General features: G+C 36.5%; 1 long non-coding RNA gene across 2 annotated transcripts in view; it reads left to right on the top strand.

The window, feature by feature from the left end:
• Positions 1–19,243, top strand: part of LOC126263102 (uncharacterized) — a 111,994-nt gene that overhangs the window by 73,448 nt on the left and 19,303 nt on the right. The window contains exon 4 of one of the 2 annotated variants that reach the window (XR_007546838.1): positions 5,368–5,619. The exons of the other annotated variant lie outside the window; for it this stretch is intronic. This is a non-coding gene — a long non-coding RNA (uncharacterized LOC126263102). Of the gene's footprint in view, positions 1–5,367; positions 5,620–19,243 lie in introns of those variants that run through there. 2 annotated transcript variants of the gene reach the window in all.

Genomic DNA, 19,243 nt, shown 5'->3' with positions numbered 1-19,243 from the left:
AAGCTTCAATGTCGTCTTTGCAACGTCCTGCCAAAATAATATGTCGTAAATGTTCAGGTAATTTGATTAAGCAAATGCGGATGCGTTCTGAGGGGCTGTATGGGTTTGACAGATACTGATTCTTGTGCAACATGTCTTCAAAATATTTCACAAGACTGGAAAATTTAGATTGTTCGAAATGTTTCATCATTATGATTCTATGTTTTACTTGGTCTTGTGTAGCTTGAGACCAATATGCTGAGAGGAAGGCATGGTAAAATTCTCCTTCACTGTGACAATCGTGAATGACCGATCACATTCTTACAGCTGGTTCATTCTCTAAGTAGCCACACATAAATTCTAATCTGTGTTCTAATGACCAGTTGGGAGGAAAACAATGAGAGAATTGATGGAGCCATGCTTGTGGATGAATGTCGTTGCCAGAATTCTTAAATGTTTTGAATTTACGTGTAGTAATGAACAGCTTATAGTCAAAATCATCATGTCGGCGAGTCGCATATCGGTCATTGTTACGTCGTGTCGGCGGTTCCATCTCAAAATTCGGTGCACCTTGCCAATTTCTTTCATAATTTCCGAAATACCCTGTGTTATTATTTTGTAGCTTTTCCGTATTTCTAAGTTCCTCTTCCCGTGTTGGAGCGCGAGTGTCCTCTGAAATATGAAATTTTTGTATTAATTGTGCCAACTGATCTTGTACTTCCCGGATTTCTCTTTTGTATTGCGTATTAATTTGATTCTGATTTTGTTTGAATTTCTTAATTTGTTCATACTCTTGTGTGTCAGTGATGGCTACAGGTCTTGTCATTCAGATCATCATCTACCTTTGCAGATAAGTTAGTGCACTGATCCGAAAGTTCGGCTACTTTCTCCGATAGTGTACTTATTTCCTCAGTGTGTTTTTCTGAACCAAGTTTCAGAGTGTCCATTTGTGTTGAAATCGTATCTACTGTGTCCTTTAAGTTTTTCTTGAGTTTTTGCAAGTTGCGTAACCGAATCGGTAGATGCACCTGAGTCAATTTTAGCTTGCAATTTGTCGTGATTTTCATGAACAATAGTTTGCAGTTCTTTTATGGCTGCTTCATGATTCTGTATTGCATTTTCATGACGCGAAAAAATAGGTTGGAAATGCTCACAAATTTGTGTTTTTACGTCATTACAGACTTTTTGACATTTCGATTCGATGTTATGTAACTCAGTAGTTAAATCTTCACGTGTTTGTTCAAGCATGGTGTCTAACTTTTGAAGATTTTGTTCCATTGTGTCTAACTGTTGCTGTGTTTGTCTCTGGTGTTGTTCCATTGTGTCTAACTTTTGAAGCCTTTGTCCTATTTGTTGCATTAACTGTAATAACAGTGCACTGGTGTCTGAAACATGTTCCTCAGTGCTTTTCGGCAGTGAATTTGCACCGGCAACATTCACATTTTGACAAGCAGAAAATGTGTCTTGACTTATTTGAGAAAACGGTGAGGACCCAAAACCTGAATCTACAGTATTTCCGAAACTGTGTCCTGTCATTTCGGATTCCTGAGGCGAGCTGTTGCCGACCGACCGATCGATCGATAATGCTTCCCTGTTCACTACCTGTTTCACTGTCTACACCATTATTTGCCGCCCGCTCCATTTCCCTATGCACAATTACCAAGTTACTACTTTGAACATTAGTTAATTCATTACTCTGCGGCGCTAACACACTGCTTTCGTCTTCACTGTCATTTCTCAGTTTACTTTGAAGCCTAGTATTAAGTTTTTCACACGCCATTATTGTCACACTATTTCACACGACAACACAGAAAAGCACAATTTGAAGAGCCAAATAACAAAACACATTAACATAGCATTCAAAATAATATCTAGTTAATTGCAAGCGCAGCTGCGAAATACTTGGTGCAACTCTACATGCATGCCACAACTGTGTACAACAATGAAAAACTACAACTACAAAGGAAATTCTCTCTATAATTACGCGCTAGCAATAAACAAAAGCTACACTAATTACACAAACTACAAGAAAAATCAGAAGATTCCAGTGAGGTATCCTCGGCTTCGAGTCGACATATGAAACGTCCCCTTCAGAAAAATTATACAAGACTATGCTTAAACTGAAACACAATATTTCTAGCGCAACGCAATCTGACTTTCAAAAATCCCTACAAAAGAATGGCCCTGACTAACATTAAGCTATACCTTTCACAAATCACTTACCTCACCAAAAATCTTCGTTACTCGAACTACTGCAATACAGCGAGCGCCACTACTGCCAGCTAAATAAAATATTCAAACTACTGAATGCACTAACTACTGCTAGGCATAGTTAGCAAATGAAAGATTTTGATAGAGAACAAACAATGTATTTACCTTAATAGTCATAATATATATAGCACTTCATGATATCCAGTATTACAAATTTCAAAACTCCGCCATCTCTCTCCCCACATCCACCACTGCTGGCGGCTCACCTCCAACTGCGCAACGCTACGCGCTGCTCACATCCAGCTGCCCATCGCTACAATGGCAGACAACAATGCAAACTAGTCACAGACTGCACACAGCACAGCCAGTGATTTTCATACAGAGCGCTACGTAACGTTGTCAATAAGAAAACATAAACAGCCTACTTACACCGTGAGTAGTGTGGGATCTGCGTCCAATGGTATTAATATTAACGACAGAAACATTTCTATATTGTTTGCATATACTGGAAAAAAGTTCATTGGCGGCACTAATTTCCTTGTTTACACACGATCAGGACATCAAGTCGTACCTTTGTGGTATATTTACGAGGATAACGTTTGTATGACTTAGTTCAGATAAACACTTGTTTAATTCGCAGCAGGCTTTAGATGTATCATTTTGATAAATGTCATTAGATCCACCAAAGAGGACATCAAAATCTTTCGAAGACAGCTTTTTTATTTCTTCAGAAGAATCTAGTTTTCTTATTTCTGAGAGGGGCGCCCCAGGCTTTACAAAGCTCATCGATTTCACATTTGAAGCTTTATTTATGCGTGAAACAATACCGCGGCTGTGGCTATCGCCTAAAATGTAAAGTTTTGGAACATGGTCGGGAGTTTTAGACATGTTTTCTTTCGCACTCGCAACAGGTTACACCACTGTTTGTATTTTTCCCGCACTTTCTACAAACATAAACAACAGAAGTTACAGTATCTTGAGGTAAAACGCTAAGCCTCTTTGCTTCTTTTTCATACTGTTCGTGTTCGTGATGTTTTATAACTGAAAACTCTTCCAGTAGAGCACTGATAACTTCGTCTTTGGTGTTTCTCATATTAGGTTTTTGGCCTAAGTCGCCTTTGAAACAGTTATTGCAGAACCATAGTTTCCTTTTAGGACTGACATTAACACACGAATAATGAAAAACCGTTTTACAATTTAAGCACATTATACCTTTTACAACACGTTTCTTGCAATAGCATGTTGTATCAGAGTTCACCATCTCCCACGAATGAGTCGAAGTACTTGCTGGATGAGATGCCTGATTATAACATTTTCCTGTTACCAGGTTTTTTTTTGCGTCTACATTTGCGATAATATAACATGGCATACATGTACTGTCATAATACACACAGAATTTGTTGCATATCGAACACTTTTCCTCGTTATTTTTTGACGTTTGTACGGAACTAACATACTCCCGATCTTGATATTTCTGCCGAAGTTATTCATATTTCGTATTTATAGTCATTAAATCATCTCTAAGCACACTTATTATTTTTTCTTTTGATTTTATCGTGTCCATTACCTCGGTTTTCGTAAGACTCACAACTCACTGACGGCATGACCAGTCATGTTCGGCTTTTATATATTTTAGATTCACTTTAACACATTTATCGTGATACCACGACCTGCATTCGATGCATAGGATACCTCTCTTTACCTTTTTACGCAGATTTTACACACATCACTATCACATTTTAAGGAAACTGAGACATCGTTACACAACAAAGTTTCATTCGGCGCCATCTTGGTGTTAACGTGTATATGACAGGTTGTACAGCATATCACATACTTAACTGTGTACAACTTCTTACTGAAGCAGCAGCCTTTCAAATACAGCTCCTAGGGAGAAAAACCTGTGCTGGATATATACTGCTCACCTAGCTCAAAAGTGGGTATAGCTCACTCATTCGTTCTTTGTGTCATGTACTTCCTATCAAGAAGGACACTCTTCAGGGAAGTGGAATGTGTGAAGATCTGCATTAACATGAGACATCAGAGAAACTTAATCTGTAAACTGTACTGACAGTAAACTATCACAACATTGCTTGAAGCTATTCATGAATATGCCATCTAAGTTTAATCACATAAATTAATAAAAAAGCTGCTACTTTAAAAACAGCTGCTGCCTCCTTAGTTTTATTATATACCCACTGTCTATCTGCTATTAGTATCTTAACATTGATTTGATTATAATTGCATTTTTCAAAGAAATATTTGTGATCTACAAATACTAAGTTCTATTTACGGTACTAGTACTTGTTTTGCAACTTGCCACATAGCTGGCAGACATTTTAAATCCTCGCATCCAGAAATTTGGATAATTTGTAGACAGAGTGGCTAATTACTTATACTTTTCTTTTGAATTGGTTTGGATTCCCAATACCTTGTTTCATGTTAGGTGGCAGCTTCTTGAATATATTACCACCAGAATACATAGCTCCATTCAGAACCCCTGGACAAGGAAGCGACATCTAAATGAAAATTATTTTTGTGCTAGGGTTGTGCCTATGTATATCACGGTTCAGTTGAAACTGGTTAACTGTTGTCGGCAACAGAAACCATTAAGGAGTAAATATTTTGTGAAGTGATAGTAATATTTTAAAGATCATTAAAAAGGCTTCTGGATGATGTGTAATTATTTACTTCACATCATATTGTTACTCCTCATTTCTGCTGAACAAACACTTCATTAACTTTAGCTGCACTGCCCCAGAAGATAATTCACCATAACAATAGGTCGTGAAAACATCCAGTTATCTTGTCTTTGGGTCTACACAATGGGAGATACTTCTAAGGGCATAACATCCTGAACTCAATGTCTGTATTAGTTTATCTATCTGTTGACACTTTTTGTAACATGTTATTGAGCTTCACCCCAAGGCATTTTACTTACTTTGCTTAATTCAATGTCTGATCATTAATGTTTCTACTGGTGTTAAAAAGGTAACGAGTTCATGCTTACAGTTTTCAAAGTGTTTCCAAGATTTTATGTGACTGGTAGTTTCATTGACTGTGCCTTAAAGTATATCTTCTCTATTTGTTATTAAAATATTTGTATCTGACCTGCTGTAGGCAAATTCCTTGGGATTTCAAATATCCTCTTATTGTCCCTTTTCATTTATATACTTACAGATGCAGCTGTCAGCAGCACCTCTGATTCAAAATTTCTGAAGTTTTGCAAGATGCAGTTAGGGGTGACCAGGTCAAAGTCTTGGGATTGATACATAATTAACTGTGGTGGGTTGTATTTTACTATTTGTGGTGGTTGTCCTATTGTTCGTCATCCTATGAAATAGAGAGATCTAGTTTTTGACCCCTAGTTGGGCCTAGAATTTTTCTTCATACTTCCCATACTTACATTGAACTCTCAGGCTGTACTTTATTTACGTGGAACAAAAATTGTTTTGGCACTGTGAATTTGTGTGAAACAAGGCAAGGAAGACATGCCAAATACGAACAGACTGAATACAACACTTCGGCATTCAGAAGAACTTCATCATTTAACAAATCATCATTTTACAAATAAGTTGGATAGCTGGTTAATAGATCATCCATTCTACAGTTTAAGCGAATTATGGTAGTGTACATGTAGAGTTATAAGATTATGACAGCAGCTCTCTACAAGTGATTAATATAGGCTGACTAATTGGTATATGTAAAGTGAACATACACTGTCTTCCTCACCAAGTGAAACAAAACTTGAACCCAATACAACTTTCATGTTGTTAAGCCCTTTTGTCAGGATTATATCATTACCTCTATTATTTGTGTGATGAGAGTCTTATCAAAGTAGGAGAATAGGAACTTTTTCTACGGACTGTTCCACTATTTAAAGATGCCACAAAAATATAATAATTGAAGTAATATTATTTACTAGCTCCAACTGCATGCCATGAAGCAAACCCCACTATTAGCTAATCAATTCATGTGTGGAAAATGTAACTGTCCCCAGATAGAATGAAAATTCTTAGAGTATTACCCTTCAGAAAAGGTGATCCCAAGTGCCAAGATAATTTCAGACCAGTTAGGCTATTGCCCATTTTGTTCCAGATCCTAAAAGGCCTAGTATTTATTTGGTTAACTGCATTTTTTGATAAAAACTGTACCATAAATTGCAGGCAGTTTGTGACAGGGAAAATCTACAGTGTCACCTGCATTTGAACTGATTAATATAATCTCTGCAGACCTAGATCAAGGCCAGTTCTGTGCTAGAGTCTTATAAACTTATCTAAAACGTTTGGTCTTATTAATAATAATTTTAGAGGTACAAGATCCTCAGTATCACAAAGACATTTCTGCAGAACAGAAACTTGTACACTTCTGGTAAGAAAGATTAGACTTGAAAAAGATTACTTACCAGAAACTCTTAATCATGCAGTGGATCATATAAGAGAGAAGAAAATTTATGTAAATCATACATATGTCAAATACAACATACCAAAAGGATTAGCTGACATGTAAATGCCAAAGAATCAGGCTCCAAAAAATTAGTACTTTGTTAAATTTATGAAACAAGAAGAAGGTAGCAAATTTTCTTGGCCTGACAATGAAGGTATTGCACTTGCTTCAAACCAAGACATCAGGAGGAAACTACCCAACCCACTATAGACAGGAGGCTACATCTTATGTAGACTATCTCATTAAGCGAGCAATTTTCTTGGTGTGGTTATCACCAAGTACAACAACTCGTCGTTTGATGTTCACTGGTTTATTTTTCGTATTAGATGTTTTCTTGACTGTACCTAACAGTTTGTATGAATGGGTAACACACGTGATAAGACAAATTCATGTATAAATTTCTGTTTCTGTTCAAAAGTTTTATGATGGTGAGTAAGAAATATATCTTATGCCTTCATTTAATTTTACAAAAAATGCAAAATTTTCACTATTTTCGTTATAAAAATGTTTTGCTTGTATAGTAAAATGAAGACATATACATATTCTTTTTCTGTTAAAAACACACCATTTTTAAGTTTATACACATTACTCGTACTACAAGTTGAAGTACAAAACAATTATTATCAAATATGTCACAAATGGAGCTCATAGTTTTCTATTTCTGATCAGTGTCCCAAGGAAAAATAGCAACAACACAAAAAAGTATGTCCAGCTGTTCAACTTTTTCTCCAGATTTCAATTATGGGGTCAACATGAACATCACTAAGTGGCTATATTTGGAAATATCTATGAGTGTTAATCTTGACCCCATTCCCAGGGTGAATACGCACAGTACTGATTTTTTTTTATTATTGATTTTTTTTGTATGTAATAGTACATTAATCTCTCTTGCATGTACAGTCACAGAATTCCACAAACAAAACAATAAGTGTTTTTCACAAATGTTGGCATGGTTCCTGCTTTCTTGCAGAAACAGCTCTGTCAGGATGGTCAATATGGAGTTAGGTCAGCTGCTTCGGGCATCTACTTTGTCAGGCATAGGTTTGGTTCCTGTTGATACTATTGGCAGGTGGGACTTCACTAGGCGTGGCATGCACCTCAATAGGAAAGGGCAGGGTAAATTGGATGGGATGATAGTAAAATCTGTGTGTGTGTGTGGGGGGGGGGGGGGGGCACTGGAACTCATGGGAGTACCTCCTTTTTTATGCTAAGATAAGGGTCCAGTGACACAATATTAAATGAAATTAAACTTAATGAGAAGTTCAGGCAGGCAGGTACTAGAGATGTTAAAATATCGCTAGATTCTCAGAAAAACACAGTGAAAAATGTTAGTATATTACACCAGAATATAAGGGGATTAAAAAACAAAGTAGATGAGCTTCTTGTTTGTTTACAAGACATAGAAATTGAGAGTGCAAATAGACGTACTATGCCTGTCTGAGCATCATATACTCACAGATATGGAAAAAGTAAATGAAGCATGTGCATGAATAATGCTGTATGGCACATTTTGCAGTTGTTGGGAAATTGACGAAAACTGTTATTTCCAGAGAATTAATACGATATAATAATGTAATAGCAGATATGCATTGTTTGTGCATACAGACTGTGGAAAATACTAATTTTTTTTTCAAATTGCGCTAAGCACAGATTTTTTCGAAAATAAGAAAGTTTTAAAATGGAATAGCGCTGTATGGCTATGGATATCGAGCGTTATTCCACATCAGCCAGTGCTCTGCTGTAATTGTAAGGTGTCTAGAATCCAAAAATAGGAAGTATGAGATTTAAGACAAGATACTAAATAATATTTATTGTAAACTGAATTGCTTGATCTTAAAAAAAATACGATGTTAGTTTATCAAGTTCAGGCTCAAATCTAGTACATTATAGTCAGTTGTCACACTGCAGGTTTTCAGAAAACTGCCTGTATTTTGGTTCCATATATTTTGTCATGTCCAATAGATCCCTTTTCTTCTCCTTATGAACTTTCAGTGTTCCGTTATAAAGCAACCGGAATTCAGAAGGAAATGGACAATTTTTTACTTGATGTTCACAACCCTGCTTTATAATACAGTGTCTTTCCCTTGGGCGAAGCACATTGTGGGTACTGCGCACGCTTGAACCTCAAGGATCGTCACTACACAGCTTCAACCAAAGTACATCGGTAATTTTCAAAGCAGGCGGCTTCTTCGAAAGCAACTCGATGGATCATATGTCCTTGAAGTCTTCCATCATCATCTCGTGAATGGTCAGTTTTGAAGGATCGACAAAGGCCTCAGCAATGACGTGCTTCCATTCTGAAGGAACCATAACTTTTGACACTTTCTTTCTTTTCTCGATGACCGCAAAATCCCTGTCACAAGGTAGGAAACTGTGACCCAAACATAAAGACTTCTGATGTATTTCTGTAAAGTACTTGCAGCTGATCAGATAGAAATAAAGTTCTAAAACTCTTCACTTGTTGTTCTGCCCGAGACAGCGGTCAGACCAAACAATCAGTTCTCGTTCCATACTTCTTCAAGCGTATCATAATTGTGCGTCACAAATTTAAGCAGACAGGAAACTATTTCGGCTGAACCTCTCCTTGAGGTGGATTCATCCCACAAATTTACGGTGATGTTTCCAGTACCAACGTCATGAATTGTGAAATTATACGACGACAGCTGTCTCTGGTAGAATACCGTGGAATGAGTCAATGTAGGACAAAGTAGAACCTGTTGTAGGTCAACACATATAACATGTATATTGTTATTCCTCTTAGCCATTTCCGTATCGTTTTTTAGTGCTTTGTATGCTTGGTCTGCCCTTGAATGATGCAACTGACTCTCAATTTCGATCTTGTGCAGTTCTATTTCATCTGAAGCTGCAATCATTTTGTTTAACAACAAATCGCACAGCCTGCAAGTATCTGATCTAGCAGTTCCGAAATGCAGATTAAAATATGTTTGAAACACACTTTGTTAGTATGACCGGCTTATTGACTTATCAGGAAACTTTTCGGTAAACAACCGATACATTCTACAGAGGTTGAGATCAGAGTGCAGACATTCTTTTGAGGATTTATTCCTGCTGTAATGGCTCATGTGCTTTGGGAAACTCTATATGTGTTGCCGAATAAGAGCCCTGTCGTCATTTGATATGGCATGTGGCCTATTGCAATGTTTTCCTCTACCGTCTTTAGGAGTGGTTATTCCACCTTTTACTTTACGTTGCAGAGTCTGCACTCGTCGCTGGGTGATGGAGAATATGCCAAGCAATGTTTTGGACACACTTCTTTTGAGTAAACTTTGTATTTGAAAGTAGCTTGTTTCCGTGAAGTATAGTCTGTCTTACCTCTCTTGCGCCTGACTGGCACGCCTATTTCAATGGATTTTATTAAGTATATGGATGTTATTCAATCTGTATATTGAGCAAGCAGTAAAGGAAACAAAAGAAAAATTCGGAGTAGGTATTAAAATTCATGGAGAAGAAGTAAAAACTTTGAGGTTCGCCGATGACATTGTAATTCTGTCAGAGACAGCAAAGGACTTGGAAGAGCAGTTGAACGGAATGGACAGTGTCTTGAAAGGAGGATATAAGACGAACATCAACAAAAGCAAAACGAGGATAATGGAATGTAGTCAAATTAAATCAGGTGATGCTGAGGGGATTAGATTAGGAAATGAGACACTTAAAGTAGTAAAGGAGTTTTGCTATTTAGGGAGTAAATTAACTGCTGATGGTCGAAGTAGAGAGGATATAAAATGTAGACTGGCAGTGGCAAGGAAAGCGTTTCTGAAGAAGAGAAATTTGTTAACATCTAGCATAGATTTAAGTGTCAGGAAGTCGTTTCTGAAAGTATTTGTATGGAGTGTAGCCATGTATGGAAGTGAAACATGGACGATAAATAGTTTGGACAAGAAGAGAATAGAAGCTTTCGAAATGTGGTGCTACTGAAGAATGCTGAAGATAAGGTGGGTGGATCACGTAACTAATGAGGTATTGAATAGGATTGGGGAGAAGAGAAGTTTGTGGCACAACTTGACTAGAAGAAGGGATCAGTTGGTAGGACATGTTTTGAGGCATCAAGGGATCACAAATTTAGCATTGGAGGGCAGCGTGGAGGGTAAAAATCGTAGAGGGAGACCAAGAGATGAATACACTAAGCAGATTCAGAAGGATGTAGGTTGCAGTAGGTACTGGGAGATGAAGCTTGCACAGGATAAAGTAGCATGGAGAGCTGCATCAAACCAGTCTCAGGACTGAAGACAACAACAACATGGACTGCTCATCGTATATTAAGGCATGATATTCTTCTTACAGCTTTAACTTCATTTCCAGGTTTATGTCCTTGCATCCTTCTTTTGAGCACACTTCTGCATTGCATACACAATCCTGAATCACGAAAACAATCACTATTACTACCTAATATTAAACTAGATTATCAAATTTCACATTCTCTTTTAATAATATAGCATTACGCAGACTGAGTATTCTATTTTTTCGCCAATGATAACTACAGACTGCGGTTTAGTGCGGCCCTCGGACGGTGAACATGTCAATTATAACAGCAGGCGATGCAGATTGCCGTATACGATTATACGAAATGTCAAAATGTGCCATACAGCGTTATTCGTGCGCACGCTTCAAATATAAATGGATATAAACGTTCTGCACATATAAGTAGAGATACTATGGAGAGGGGAGGAGTTGCCATATATCTCAAAATTTATTATTGTGTAAAAATTTAGAAGCTAACAAATTTTGTGTAGAGCAGCATATAGAAGCATGTGCCTGTGATCTTAAATTAAATAATGGTACTTTCATTATTGTAGCTGTCTGTAGATCCCCACTGGAAAACTTCCAGCCATTTCTGAAAAATTTGGATGCTTTGTTGTGTTATCTGTCAGACACAGGGAAGCAAATTTGTGTTTGTGGGGATTTCAATGTAGATTTTCTGAAAGAGTCTGATAGAAAGAATGATCTCAAAGTATTGCTAGGTTCTTTCAATTTGACATCAGGTATTAATTTTCCTATTCGGGTAGTTCAAGAAAGCAGCACACTGACACAAACTGTTTTTATAGACCAAGATAAATTTAATCAAATACAAATTTTTCATGTTAAGAACAGTCTTCCTGATCATGATGCACAGCTCGTTACACTCCAAAATAGTGTGTTCAATTAATGATTTAACAGTTGCAAATTTTAGGGAAAGCTTGCAACAGTTAGACTGGGACAAGGTGTACAGGGAACCTGATGCTAATTTAAAATTTCATCTATTTCATGAGACTTTTGTGAGTAAATTTGAAAACTGTTTTCCTAAGAAAACAGTGAGACATAATTGTAAGATACCATCTAAAAAGCCATGGCTCACTAAAGGCATAAAAATATCTTGTTAACAGAAAAGGGAAATGTATCTTATAGCTAGAAGGAGTAATGATCCAGAAATAATCCAACATTGTAAAAACTACTGCACTTTATTAAGAAAAATTACTAAAGAGTCCAGAAGTATGTGGATTACGTCTGAGATTAGTACCTCTAATAATAAAATTAAAACAATTTGGAATATCGTTAAAAGGGAAACCGGGCAACCAAGAGGACAGGAAGACTGTATTTCCATCAAACGCAATGAAAATTTTGTTAACAAAAAGTCAGAAGTAGAAAATATTTTTAATAATCATTTTTTGTGTGTTTTAGACAAAATAGGATACAATTATTAAGTAGGAAATGCAAGGCTTTTGTATGGAGTAGCACACTTTGATAGAATATTCAAAATTTCTGGGTGTGTGCATTTTTTCTTTTCGCTACCTTCTTTCTTCTTCCAATTGATGTAGATTGAATCAGAATGCATTTTCTCGTATTATGTCTCACTTTGCCTGAAACAATTACAAAAGATAACTTGAAGAAAATGTGAAGTACATTTGTACGACACGTACCTTCACCAAGTGTCAACAACATGGAAGGGCAGGCAGATGGAGTTTTCTTTTTTTCAACTTGCAAGAGGAAAGCATCAAAGCTCTTCGTCATCTCTTCCGGTGACCTACTGGATAGCTCTGTGAGATGAGCTACTGCTCTATTTAATAGATTCATATTTGTTTTGTGGGAAATGTTTTTGACATGTGTTGTGTCGGGTATTTCTTCTTCAGCGTCACGTTTTTCTTCTTGTGCATCTATTTGTTCCACATCAGCATCATGTCTCTCCTCCTTTGTATTATCTATGCTGATCTGGAGCACAGTATCTCTCTCTTCCTCTGTATCAATGTGCACCACATCAGCATCATTTAATGTTACAGTATTTTGGGGTCCATGAAGAGGCTCCAACCAATTTTGGGGGGGCTGCTTACCCATCGTTATAAAATAATACTTTCGACGAATTTCTTCACTGTTTATAGTCCTGTCATACTTTTCTGATGGGTAAACAATACTAGCCCAATCAGTATGTTTGCATCTCTTGCCTGTATTGCCCTCAAGACAATTAAAAATAAGCACTGCCATGTTGACTACATAGTTGCGGTTCTCTGTACTCTCACTTGGAACCAACAGAAAGCCTTCCTGAATCGCCATTATATTACTCAGAATTTCCGGTGTAGGTACCCTAATGGTCTTGTGGAAAGATTTCGGGCTTGCTCTGTTAGCAGCATCAAGCAGCTTCATCTCAATATAAGAATTCACCCTTGTGAGTATGATGTCGACCATCTGCACTACATTGACTGCTTTTCTTCTCTCAAAAATGTAGTCTTTAAAAATCCTCATGAATGCTTCACTGAAGTTATTAGTGTGGTGCCCCTGTATCAACATACGCATTCGATAAAGAAGTGCCCATAGGTGTCGCCTTTCCCAATACCCATCTAAGTATGTTTGATAACTGTTGTGTTCGTCACATATATTTGCTTTAGCTGCATTATAATTATCTGTAGCTTCATCTTTGGTTTTTGAATACATGATTGTTTTTTAAGTCTTTAAAGTACTGCATTTGCTTGTCCTGCAGTATTCCATGTTTGGGTTTGATAAGCCACCGCCACACTGCCTGCATCACATGGAAAATGCACAATAAGAGTGTTGAATGGGGAAAAGATCTTATAATGGCATTTTGTTCCGATTTGCAGTCGTCAGTCAAAAAGACATGTGGTCCATCAATGTTCCCCCCAAAAATATCTTTTCCTACTATCTCTTTAAATATCTGGAAGCCTATTTGCAAAACTTCACAGCTTTTTGATGAAGTTACTATAATTCCCAGTGGTAAACCTCCACATGCACTGGGTGTGAGTAACACAAAAACTCTACTGCCATGGTGGTCTAAAGGTCCTGCTGAATCAATGAAGACCATTTCTGGTGCTATTTCTTCACACATATGTACTTTCTTCATCAACAGTGAGCAAATGCTGAAAATAAAATAAATTAACTTTAATATTGACAGATTGTAAAACTCTGCAGAGAGCATAAGCTTATATCCAAATCAACATATTTAAAGGGGAAGCTAAATGAGCCTAAAATAAGAATATGTGCAGATTGGAGGAGTGGATAATGGTAGCTATGCCATGTGTGTATAGACAAAAATTTCTAAAAGAATGTGGAAGTATTAAGGAACAACTACAACCAGAGTTAGGAGATTACCGGGGAGGTTTCACACCATGGATAAGCCGTGCAGAGAAGATCACTGGTTTCAAAACTTTAATGGGATACTATAGGAAACTGAAAAAACCTCAGGCAATAATATTGGAAGACTTTAAGAAAGCATGTGTCTGTCTCCATAGATGTTCAGTATTAGCAATTAAAGGAATCTCAGACTACATACAAAACTAATTAAACTAATATCATTTACTCTAAGAAACATCAAAAGTAAAGTTTACAGAAGAGATTAGTGAACCACATATCATACAGATTGTCTTATGGCAAAGTGACTGCCTATCACCATTAATATTTTTTTATTTATTTATTTATTTAGTCCTTCAAATCCTATATGTATAGAATATATACAAGGATATTGGACTTGGTTAGGTATTTACAAGATAAAATACAGTTTGTATTGCAATCCTAAGGACTAGATACTGAAGTAATTTAGCAAAGATTCATACATACAACAAACCTTACAGGCAACATACAAAGTAGAATATTAATAATACATCTTTATTTTTGTTGTTTGGCTTTTATATATTCTGACAGACTGTAAAAGCAATGATCAATTAAATATGCCTTTACTTCAGCCTTAAAACTACAGAGTTTACCTATTGATTTAATATGGTTAGGTAGATTATTGAAAATCTTTATCCCAGTATGTAGTGTGCCTTTTTGACACAATGATGTTCTCACCTGTTTCATATGAAGGTCAGATTTTTGCCTTGTATTGTGTGCATGTATATCTTCATTTTTTAATAAGATATCTGGGTGTCTATCGATATATTGTTTGATGAAAACTGATGTTTCGTAGATAAAAATGCAAGGAAGAGGAAGAACTGACAGTTTTTTGAATATGGGTCTGCATGATTTCGTATTGTTTACCCCTTCAATAATTCTTAGTATTCTCTTTTGCATCCTGAAAAGTTTAATATTTGTTGTTGTATTTCCCCAGAAGATTATGCCATATTTAATTACAGAATGCACATAGGAGTAGTATACATTTAACAGGCTGGCTTTGCTGCAACAAGTTTCTAAGATCCGTATCATGTAACAGGTTTTGCTTAGTTTTCTTTGCAAATATTCAATGTGTACCTCCCATTTTGTGTTGTTCTGGAGCCAGAGTCCCAGAAATTTAGTGCTGTCAACACTTTCAAGAATGCAAATTGGAGGGCAGTTTGGCAATACTTCTTGTACATAAGATCATTGACATACAGGAGAAACAGAATGGGTCCTAATACTGATCTTTGAGGCATGCCATATTTCACATTTTCATATCCTGAATAGTAGTAGCTGATTTTGTTATGGTCAGTGTATTGCACTTCAACCACCTGTTTGGGACCACATAGGTACGTCTTGAGCCACTCATTGGATATACCTCTAATTCCTAATTGGTCAAGCTTCTGCAGTAGGGCATTATGGTCAATGACATCAAAAGCTTTAGATAAATCAAGACATATGCCAGTCACACTTGCATCCAGTTTAGTATAGATTTCATTAAGAAATTCAAATATTGCACTTTCAGTTGAATAGCCTGTCCTGAAGCCATGCTGTGAAGGACAGAGAATTTTATTTTTATTTAGGAAATTAGACAATCTCTTATAAAAAACCTTTCTAAAATTTTTGAAAATACAGGCAGTGTATTGGTCTATAATTTGAAACACATTCTGGATTTCCTTTTTTGAACAGTGGTTTCAGTTTTGCTGTTTTTAAGCATGAAGGGAAGGTTCCTGATGCCAGTGAGCTGTTGCACAAGTGTGTCAAGGGTTCGGTTAAGGCAAGACAGCATTTTTTAATAATTGCATCTGGTATTCCACCAATTCCACATGAGTACCCTGTTTTCAAGGTTTTTATAACTGATAAAATTTCTTCAGTATTTGTGGGTGAAAGGAACAAAGATGTAGACACATTTCTCACACTATTGCATGATGGAGGTGATATTTTGTTGTGTTCTTCCAGTCCACTCACCAGCTGTTCACTTATGTTTGCAAAATATTTGTTGAAGTTCCCTGCAATTTCTGTTGGGCAAGAAATCATTTGTCCTTCATAACGTAAGTTCATATTTTTATATTGTTTAGTTTCACTTGTTGTTTGATTTTTTATAACATCCCATATAGCTTTAGATTTGTTTTTTTAATTTTCAATGTATTTGTCATTTGCCATTGTTTTAGCTTTCGTTACAACATTTTTGAGGATCCTCTTGTAATTCTTCAGGTACAAATGAAATTCAGGAGGCATGTTCTGTGTCTTTGCTATATCGTGTAGTCTTCTTTTCTCTGCACAAGAGATTCTAATACCTGTTGTAATCCATTTGTTCTTTTTGAAATTAGGTTGACATTTTTGTTTTTTAATGGAAATGCAGCTTCAAAGTATGACATGAAGATTTCCATGAATTTTTCAAACTTTTTGTTAGTATTTTCACAAATATACCCTTCATACTAAGTTTCCTCACTTAGTCTCTGTACAAAAAGGTTTATTTGTATGTTAGTGAATTTCCTTGCTTCTTTTACGAGTTCATCTTTCTCAGTTGTTTCACTTGGGGTGTGCAAAGCAATAAACTGTGCATAGGGATCACTGAAGCCTGTATTAAGATTTCCAGCATAGAAATCTTGATTTACATTTGTGTTTATTAATATCTGATCAATTGTTGAGCTAGTTGTTGGTGTAATTCTTGTAGGAGAGTCTATGGTGGCTTTTATGTTATATGTTTCCAGTAGGGTCATCAAGCTTTGCTGGTCTTTTGAGATTTCTTGAAAATCAGTATTAAAATCTCCACATATGATCACTGTTTTGTTCAAGTTTTTTTATAGTATTTAAAGCTGCTTCTAGTTGATGACAGAAATCATTTAAGTTCCCATCAGGGCTCCTATATACACAGATGATTATTAATTTTAATGCAGAGAGTTCAACTGCGGATACTTCAAAAACTTTCTCTTCAGCTAACAGTTCAATGGGTTTTATGTTACAATAATCAATGCCACTTTTAACAAATATACATGACCCTCCATGACTGGATGTAATTCTAGAAAATGATGATGAAAGATTGAAGTCTGCAAGTTTTGTGACTAACATTGAATCTTTAGGCAGCCAGTGTTCAGTTATACTCATTACATAAGTGTTTTTTAGCTCATCAGTACATAAAATTTCAACTTCACTTAATTTGTTTAGCAATGATTGGACATTTTGATGAATCAGCAAGAAATTAAAGGATTTGTTTGGCTTTGGCATATTGTCAGACTTTGGCATATTTAATTGATCACTTATCTTTACCTTGTCAATAAAAAATCATTCAGGACTGCTGGAAGTACTGCTTTTCTTTTCCCGACTGCACCTAATCTTCTGTTATCATCTGCAGCAGAATTTTCTTCTGAGTCTGGCTCCCCTGGTAGTTGTTTAGCTGCTGATGCTACTGTTGATAATATTGCTGCTGGTGTTAGATCTGGGTCTGCATTTGGTAGAGCTGTTACTGCATTCTTTGTTGCTGTGCCTGAATATTGGAGGCACCTTGTTCCTTCTTTTGTTATTGATGTTGGAGAGTGAGGTCTTGCTGGCGTTGTTTCCTTCGAATATTTGGGGGGCCAATCCAGGATGATTTTACTTTTGAGTGTTTGATGCCTCTTGATGATAATTTCTTCAATTTTTCCGACGAGCAGTTTTTTACCCATGTTGTTAACGTGCAATCCATGTAATGTGTGGAATCTGCGCCCAATATTAACATTTACAAGTTCTACATTTCTGAAATGTTTGCAAAGTAATGAAATTTCCTGGTTGGCGTTGATTATTTCTTTATTTACGCATGACCAAGACGGTAAGTCATGCCAATGCGGGATGTTCAGCACTAAAACATTTGTGTGTGTCAACTGTCCTAAGCACACTGAACCTGCTTGTAAATGAGGTATTAGGCTCGTACAATAAGCTTCATTGAGAATGAGGCACTTTGTTTTTCAAATTTGCCTGAAATTTCGCGGTTACTGTGAGGCAAATTTGATGTAGGTCCACACTTTCTGGGCTTAAGTTTTTTTAGTTCGCTCATCAGAGTATTAATGGTTAGTTGCAGACCACTTACACAATCATTTAACTTTCTTATTTCATCACTACAATTCGTGCACATGCTCTTTTTATAGGTGTAATTTTCACTTTTTTTCGCATGAACACTATGCATATCAACACTAGCCGCCATATTCAACTGTGCACTGAAATATAAAGTGTGAGAATGGTACAAGCATAACCCAAACAATATTAAGTATTGCAAGTGGGTCATTCCACACCAAGTGGACCAATGGTCCTCACTGTACCATTTCAAAATGTCATGCAATTTCATGGGAGGTTTCCACAATGTCTAGGGTGGAATTTACAACATCTAAGGAATAACTTTTATGAAAGGTTCTGGTAAGTTACATGCCCCTGATTTTGTATAATGAAAGAACATTTTGTACTGAGGAAGAATAGTTTAGTGATTAGATTTCTAAATACATCTGGTGACAGCCGCACTTCCTCAAAAATGACAGAAAATTTATTGTACTACTTGGAGAGCCCATAACAGCCATAAATCGTACCTCTATGCATGCACCTGCAAAACTGATGATTATGTTTAGGGGTTTTTTGGGTCCATGTTGTTTAATCATTTTGATCTTGCTGTATCTAGGAATAGTATTCTTTAAGCTTCGGAAGCTATAAAGTTTAATTTTAGACCCAATGCATGCTTCTGGATGTAATTACCCCAAAAAGATTTTTCTTGGCATTATTGATAACATAGCCAAAACATTTCTCACCACTGTTGAACAAATATAATTAATTTTGCTTTCAATTGCAACTTCCCTGCTGGTGTTCATCTTGTGATTAGCTGGCTCTCAGAATGTCTCAGTGATAAGTGGAGTGAGGGGTTGTGGATAGAATCTGTGAGTGGTCTGTTATCGGTATAAATAGTGAAAGCCCAAACTGCAATGTTGTCACAAAACCAATGGATAGCCTCAAATGCTAATCACTTGCCTTTGTGAGACGGATAATTTTTGTCAAA

The sequence above is a fragment of the Schistocerca nitens genome, chromosome 6, assembly GCF_023898315.1.
Source record: "Schistocerca nitens isolate TAMUIC-IGC-003100 chromosome 6, iqSchNite1.1, whole genome shotgun sequence".
NCBI lineage: Eukaryota > Metazoa > Arthropoda > Insecta > Orthoptera > Acrididae > Schistocerca > Schistocerca nitens.
Note: the sequence above shows the minus strand (reverse complement) of the source record. Positions and strands in the feature narration are given on the sequence as shown.